Below are 8,478 nucleotides of genomic sequence, written 5' to 3'. Positions count from 1 at the left end.
GCTATGGTGTGGGACACGGCACATGGGGTGCAGCGATGCCCGAAGATGTACTCACCAGACGCAATGGATGTGACATGATGATGGGGGAGAGTGTTACTGTGGGGGGAGTGGTGGGGTGGGGGTGGGGGTGGTGAATGGGGACCTTATATTTTTCTTTTTAATGTAATATCTTTTTAAAAGTTGAATAAATTTAGAATTTGGGGGAAAAAAGTCTGTAAGCTAAAATGTAAACTCTAATGTAAAATATAAGGAAGCTAAAAATTTAGAAATTTGTACAGTCTAAAAACCATAATGTAACCCAAAATGAAACCATGTTTGGTAGCTATGTTTCAAAATCTGTACCTCAGCTGCAGCAAATATAACATAAACATGTATAAAGATCATTGCTGGGGAAAGGGGAAAAAGGTTTGATGTTGGATATATGGGAGTCCCCTGTATTGTGTATGTGAATTACTGTGATTTAAAATTTTTTGAAGACAAAATTAAACATTAGGGGAAAAAAAGAAAGGTTGTAGATACTGAGGAAAAAATGAAAGAAAGTGCCTTGCCACTGTACATACAGGGCAATACCTATTACAATGATGAAAGGCAAAATGTTTGAAACAAAGCTTTATAATATTTTTCATTTTATTAATACACCAATTTATTTTTACTTTAGTTTAGTATTTCTAAATTATTATGTATTCTATTTGTAAACTTTTAAACCCATCACTATGTTTAAATTTTCTATTAATTGAATTAATTCAATTTGGCAATATATTAGACTTCATTGTTGAAGAAGGTTTGGATGACAGAGAGGTTCAACTATGGCAGGAGAGGAACACTGGTGTGGGGTGTTATTGATGGGGATCACATGAGTTGGGGGAGTTCTCCAGGGCATGTATATAGGGGACATAAAAATGTTCTGATATATTCTGGGGTTAAAGTTACAAACTCCAATTGAGGGAGTCCTGAGTTCCTACCTGGGGGAGCTCTTTCACATTCCCCAATGGAACAACAATAATCTCCCAAGTGGAATGGCAAAGACCAACAAGGAAGGGTCACCCAATAATGAGCCCTTGATACTGATGATTATGTTTATGAGCCTGTGTGCCTGAAATATGATCTAGGCCTAGAGCTGCTGGGTGCCTAAGAGTTACCCCCTGAAAGCCTCCATGTTGCTTAAATGTGGTCACTCTCTAATTCAAACTCAGCATATAAATGCATTACCTTACCCCAAGAATGGGCATGAATCCCAGGGATGAGCCTTCCTAGTGCCGAGGGATTACTACTAATCACTAACTGGTATTGCAACTAGAAAGAGACCTTGAATAAAAGGGTCAACACTGACCAGCAGAATATCTCAGCCTACTTGTTGGATCAAGTGTTAAAAACTGCTTTTTGACCTAGAATAAAAGTGGGAAATGGCAAAGACAAATGAGTTTAAATGTCTAAGAGTCTTCCAAAAAGAGCCAGGAGGTCATCAGAGGTGTCATGCTTATGAACACATCAGCAGAACCCCAGAGAAAGCCAAAGTGAATACAACCCGAGGTTCTGGTTCTCCTGAAGGCTATGGGGATCCACAGGGTACATGGTCATGACAGATGGATTTGGAGTTCTGTGCCATGTCAGAGGGCCCTACTCTGGAATTTGTGCTCCTGAGTGTGATGGAGCTGGACTCAGATGTGACCTTCCTACACATGCCTCTTCTGTCACTTTTACCAAACCTGTGGTTAGTGCTAGGGATAGGGCATACACTGAGGATGTGAATCTCTGAACTGCCCATGTGCTGTCTGGGCCCTGAGCCTCAGCAGAGTTGCAACTCCTACTCTCTGGTTCATTGGACTTACCCAGGTCAGCTATCAGGGAGTTGAAGATGGTGAACCACCACACCAGGGAATTAAGAATGCCAACAACTGCAAGCAGAGGAATTGCATCCATCATCCATATGGAATCTAAGCCCTCTCTTGATCTAGAGGTGGAGTGGGACATCACCACCCCAGGGGCCACAGGATGGAGGAATAAAATATGGATTAGAGTGGACTTAATAATATTCTAGTATAAAACTATTGTGATTAGTAATAGAAGAAATTGTAGTATTCAGGTGGAGAAAGTGGCCACAGTAGTTGCTGAGGGCTGGGAAAGGGTAGAAGAGATGTAATGTGGGGTCATTTTTGGCACTTGGAGTTGTCCTAAATGATATTGCAGGGTCAGTTGCTGGACTTTTTATATCCTGCCACAACCCACTGAATATACTGCGGTAGAGTGTGAACTACAGGGTAAATTATTATCTATGTGATGCAACCATGCTCCAAAATATGTTTACCGAGTGTGATGAGTGTGCCACAATGATGAAGGAGGTTGTTGGTGTGGGAGAAGTGTTGTGGGGGGTTGGGGTAATGGGAACCTCTTGTATTTTTTAATGTAACTTCTTTGTGATGTATTTATTTTCAAAAAATACAATTTACAGAAATAATGGTTTGAAGGGTGCAGAGTGAGGTATATGGGAAGCTTTTATGTTTTTTTGTTTTTTATGTTTTTTAATGTAATGGTCTTTGTGATTTATTAACTTTAATTTAAAAACTGTAAAAAATTAATAAATAAAAAAGACTTCAGCATCAAACTCCAACATCAAAACTCCAGCATTAAAAACCTCAACATCAAAATGCTCCAACTCTGTCCTTTGCCATGCCAATGCCCTACTGACATGGCCCAATCAAAGCCTTAATCATAATTTTATCATGCCTAGGTACAGACCAGTTTACAAACATAATCCAATATCTATTTGTGGAATTCATAACTGTATCAAACTGTTACAGCTAGTGAAGTTGAACATTTTTTCATGTGTTTTTTCACCATTTGTGTTTCTTCTTTGGATAATTGTCTGTTCAGGTCTTTTGCCTTTTTTTAATCGGGTAGTTTGCCTTTCTAATACTGAATTTTAGCATCTCTTTGTATATTTGTATATCATGGATATTAAACCCTTATTGGATATGTGATTTCCAAATATTTTCTCCCATTAAGTGCATTGCTTTTTCAACCTTTTGGCAAAGTTCTTTGAGATGCAAAATTGCTTAATTTTGAAGAGGACACATTTATCTATTTCTTTTCTTTTGTTGCTCATGCTTTGGTTGTAAGGTTTAAGAAACTGTTGCTACCACAAAATCTTGAAGATGTTTTCCTTCATTTTCATCTAGGAGTTTATGGTTATCAATTTTTTATTTAGGTCCATGATCCATTTTGAGTTAATTTTTGTATAAGATGTGTGATAGGGGTCTTCTTTCTTTCTTTTGATTACAGATAGTCAGTTCTCCCAGAACCGTTTATTGACTAGACTGTTCTGACTCAGCTGGGAGGGCTTGACAGCCTTTTCAAAAATCACTTGACTGTAGATGTGAGGGTGATCCATGAGTTCTCAGTTTGGTTCCATTGGTCAATCTGTCTGTCTTTATGCCAGTTCCATGCTTTTTTTACCATTGTAGGTAAGTAAAAGGTTTTAAAATTGGAAAATGAGAATCTTTGAACTTCATTATTCTTTTTTTAAAAGACATTTCTGGCTATTCAGGGCCCCTTATCCTTCGAAATAAATTTGATAGTTGGTTTTTTCTATTTCTGCAAACAAGTCTGTTAGGATTTTTATTGGGATTGCATTGAATCTGTAAATATGTTTGGGAAGAATTGACATCATAATATTTAGTCTTCCAGTCCATGAACATGGAAATCTCCATTTAAGTTTTCTTCAGTACCTTTAAGCAATGTTTTGTAACTTTCTGAATATAGGTCCTTTATGTCCTCAGTTAAGTTTACTCTTCAATATTTGTTCTCTTAGTTGGTGTTGTAACAGAAATTTTTTTCTGATTTTCTTCTCATTTTGCTCATCAGTATTGTATAGAAAGTCTATTAATTTTTGCATAGTAATATTGTATCCCACAACTTTGCTGAACTCATCTATTAGTTCTAGTCACATTTTGTTGACTTTTAAGGGTTTTCTAAATACAGGATCATATCATCAGTGAATAGGGAGAGTTCAACCTCTTTTTCTATTTTAGATTCTTTAATTTCTCTATCTAGCCTAATTGTTTTAGATAGAGCTTCTAGCACGACATTGACTAGCAGTTGTGACACTGGGCATCCTTGTCTTGCTCCCGATCAATGAGAAAGCCCTCAGTCTTCCATCATCGAGTACAATGCTAGCTGTAGCTTTTCTATATATGTATTTTACCATATTGAGAATGCTTCCTCCTATTCCTATCTTGTGGAATATTTTTATCAAGAAAGGATGCTGTATTTTGTCTAATGCATTTTATGTATCAATTCAGATTGTCATGTGATTTTTCTTCTTCAATTTATCATTGTGGTTTATTACATTAATTGATTTTCTTTTATTGAACCTCTCTTGTATACCTGGGATAAAACCTTCCTGATCATGGTGTATAATTATTTTAATGTGCCTTTGGATTCTGTTTGTAAGTATTTTGCATCTATATTCATTAAAGATATTGGTCTGTAAATTTCTTTTCTTGTAGTATCTTTATCTGGCTTTGGTATTAGAGTGATGTTGGCTTCATAGAAGTACTTTGGTAGTATTCTTTCCTGTTCAATTTTTTTGGAAGAGCTTGTGAAAGATTGGTTTTAGATTGAATGATTGGTAGAATTCTCCTATGAAGCCATCTGGTCCCAATTTTGGGAGGTTTTTGATGCCTGTTCCAATCTCTTCACTTGTGGTTTATTGAGGTACTCTATTTCTTCTAGGGTCATTGTAGGTTGTGTGTTTCTAGGAATTTTTCCATCTCATTTACATTATCTAGTTTTTTGGTGTACAGTTATTCATAGTATCCTCTTGTGATCTCTTTTATTTCCACAGGATCAGTTCAGCCAGGTTGCTCTTTTAAAAATGTAATTCTAGGAATGTTAATTATCTGTTTAAACCCATTCAATGACTTCCACTGTCTTTATAAGCAAATCCAAAATACTTAAAATAACATATAAAGACCCCATGTAACCTTAGGAGCCGTTTCTTACTCCTCAGACTTCAGTTTTCTTTTCCACCTCTTATATCCCTCTCTTTTTGTACCTCAAGTTTATTACATTTTTTCATACCCCAGTAGCACTGCATGTGCTATTGTCTCAGTTGGTAATTTTCTCTTTTGCTGCCCTGGCGATTTATATTTAGGTCACAATTTAAACATCATCTTTTCACCAGAGAGGCATTTTCTGTCTCTTAGATATTAACTCACCTTATAGTTTGCACCCTAAACCTCACTTTTTACAATGTATATCTATCTCTCAAATAGTCTTTCTTAAGACTTCCTTAGCTAGAACAGCACCTACTATCTCCTATTTTATTAGGAATCCTGAAGAATGTTTCATGCTAATAATATCATGCAGACAATTCAAATGCTTTTTCCTCTCATCTGCCAGTAGTACATTTTATCATTGAATACAATTTTGACGATACTACCAACCACTAAACTAATAAAAATTTTATATGCCCATTAACTCATATACTTATTTGATGTTGATAACTCAAAAATAATTATTATATTCATGTTGAGTGCTTGATCTGAGAGACACTGTAATGATCAAGGTAGCTCATTTCTTTAGGAAGCCCATATTTTAATGGGAAGTCTAACAGTTAAGTAGTTATGGTAAATAGATATACCTACCTTATGAGGGAAATGCAAGAGCCTCTAGGGCTACATGGAAGAAAGGAGTGGGGAAATCTAGAGGATTAGGGTTTTAGTCATTGAGACATTGTTAGAGTCATACATACCTCAGTTTGGATACTTGATCCGACATTAGCTCCCTTTCTGACCTTGGAAAAGCTACTTAACCTTAAGCTTCAGTCTCATGACCAGTGAAATGGATATCTTAGTATCTTCCTCATGGCATTGTTGTGAAAATAAAATGGAATTATGCATGCAAAGCATGTATCACATGTTTGACATGTGAAAGTGAGCAATAAATGTTGCTTAAGTTATTTTCTTAATTCCTGAGTCATGATAATAATATCACAAATATTTCCATATATGATTATTTTTAAAGGCTACATATGTTGTTAAATGAGTTGACTAGCATTTGTATATTTCTTCTTTTTTGTATTATAAACAATGCTATGATAAACAATCTTGTATAGGATATCAGCAAAATGGTGGATTAAGAGCCTGTGAAAATTGACCCCACCATAAAAGCCAAAAAAAAAAGCCCGGCAAAAGTTGTTGAGTAAACATTTTTAGAATTCTGGAAGTTAACCAAAGACTTTCAATGAATTTTAAAATGATATGTGTTCTGTGGAAGACATCTTTGACACTGAGGGGGAAAATAAGACCCTAGAAAAACTGCTTCTTGTATTGGAATGGGTAATTTTAGTGGTAAATAACACAAATCAACCCCAAAGCAGTGTAATTATTAGATCACATTGATTAAATGTCAAAAGATACTGATAACTGAAGTTGTGACTTGATCTAGTTCCTCAGATATGTTGTAAGGATCTATCTACTTCTCTCTGAAGCTTACATCTATATTGGTTTCTTTCTAAGGCATGATGTACCCAACACCATCGGTTCTAGGAGTATCAATTTCCAGTTTAGCAACAAAAAAATTGGAGAATCTATTTCTCTTTGATCAAATCCCCTGTGCTCTTGCTCACTTTTATGGCTTTGTTTCTATTTGCATCCCTGTTGCAGTTACTCATACTTTGACCAGTCACCCTTGGAAGGTATCACCACCCTGGAGCCACAAGTGGAATAAACTGACTTAAACCATGTCAGCTGAGAGTTGGAGGGGGTGCTCCCAAAAGATGAATATAGGGCAATACAAAAAGGGAAAACCAAAAGACAAAAAAAAAAAAGCCAAGAAATGATGATGTATACTTTATAATAGCAAAGGATGTAATGCATTATGAATATTTAATTGAATATTCCAAATAACACAATATGCATGTAGTAATAAAAATAAATATGTAATAAAAATAAAGGTAAAAAGTATAATAGAAAAGAAAACTCACTAATTATAAAACCCTTAAATAAATCCAAGAGTATAATAGGGAATTACTGGAAGCATTTGTTTTAAAATCAGAAACAACACATCCTTGTCATATATTATGAGGAGGCACTAATTAATATATATAACACAAATAAAAATGATATCTTATTGGAAAAAAATTAAAGGGCTTAATAACTAAAGCCAAGATAATTCTCTTATGTTAAACAATACTGAGACCAAGCCAATGTAGTGTAAATGGATGCTCCATGAATACTTGCTCTTGGAAATTAAAACTGTGAAAGATCTAAATGGCTTAAGAATCAAGACAAAGAGCTTACCCCTCAAGACTCTCTTCAAGGAAGTGTCCTTGCTACATTCCCCAATCTACATAATTTCAGCCCACATCCACACACTCCTCTGCCTTGTAAGAGCTGTCTTAAAATCATTCAACTCATGCCCTATAATTCTATAATATTTTCTACCAAATACCTCATGTTGTACTATTTTATTCATATGAATTGTCCAAAAGAGGTATAGTTATGGTGATACAAAGCACTAAAGTTTACATAGGACTAGGGGACTTGGAGAGAAATGGGGAGGGACTGCTAATTTATAGAGTTTCTTTCAGTGATGAGAATGTTCTAAAATTGACAGTGATACCATTATCACACCTCTGTGACTGTATTAAAAAGAATGAATTTTACAATTTAAATTAATTGTATGATATGTGTCTTAGTTTTCACAGCTGCTATGACAAATACCACACAATAGGTTGGCTTAACAACAGGAATTTACTGGCTGAATGTTTCAGAGGCTAGAAGGCTTGCCTCCTCTGAGAGTTTGTAGCATTCTGGCTGGCTGGCAATCTGAAAATTCTTGGGTTCCTTGGCTTTCCAAGCCCAAGGGTATATCCTGTCTTTTCATATCTGGGTGTTCCTGCAGACTTCCTGCTTCTCCCCATGACTTTGTCTTTATAAGGTCTTCAAAAATAGGATTAAAACCCATCCTGATTCAGTTGGCCACACCTTAATAAAAAAAAAATCTTCAAAAGGTGCTGTTTACAATAGGTTCATGCCAATAGGACTGGTATTCTGGTATTAGGAATGTGGTTTTGTTTTTCTGGGGTAGATAATTCAATCTACAACAGTATGTGAATCATACCTCAATAAAGCTGTTATACATATTTTAGAGAAAGGAAATGAATGGGTTCAGAAAGATGAGTGAAAGTATTGCACACTTAAAAAACTGATTCCTGTCATTTACTTAACAATTATTTATGGGTCCTTGCTCCTATCAGGAACTACTCTTGATGCTGGGTAAACAGGGATAAATAGGGCAGGTGGGTCCCTGAAATCATGGGACCTAAATACAGGACAAATATGTGGTCCATATGGAAACATTTTTCATGTGCCTGATAGACTTCTTCCAGAATACCTTTTAAGTAATGCAGACATACAGAAATATGACAAATAAATAAAGGTCACCACATGATGAATTACTGTTCAGGAAACATAG

The sequence above is a fragment of the Dasypus novemcinctus genome, unplaced genomic scaffold (genome assembly GCF_030445035.2).
Source record: "Dasypus novemcinctus isolate mDasNov1 unplaced genomic scaffold, mDasNov1.1.hap2 scaffold_133, whole genome shotgun sequence".
In the NCBI taxonomy this organism is placed as follows: Eukaryota; Metazoa; Chordata; class Mammalia; order Cingulata; family Dasypodidae; genus Dasypus; species Dasypus novemcinctus.
Note: the sequence above shows the minus strand (reverse complement) of the source record.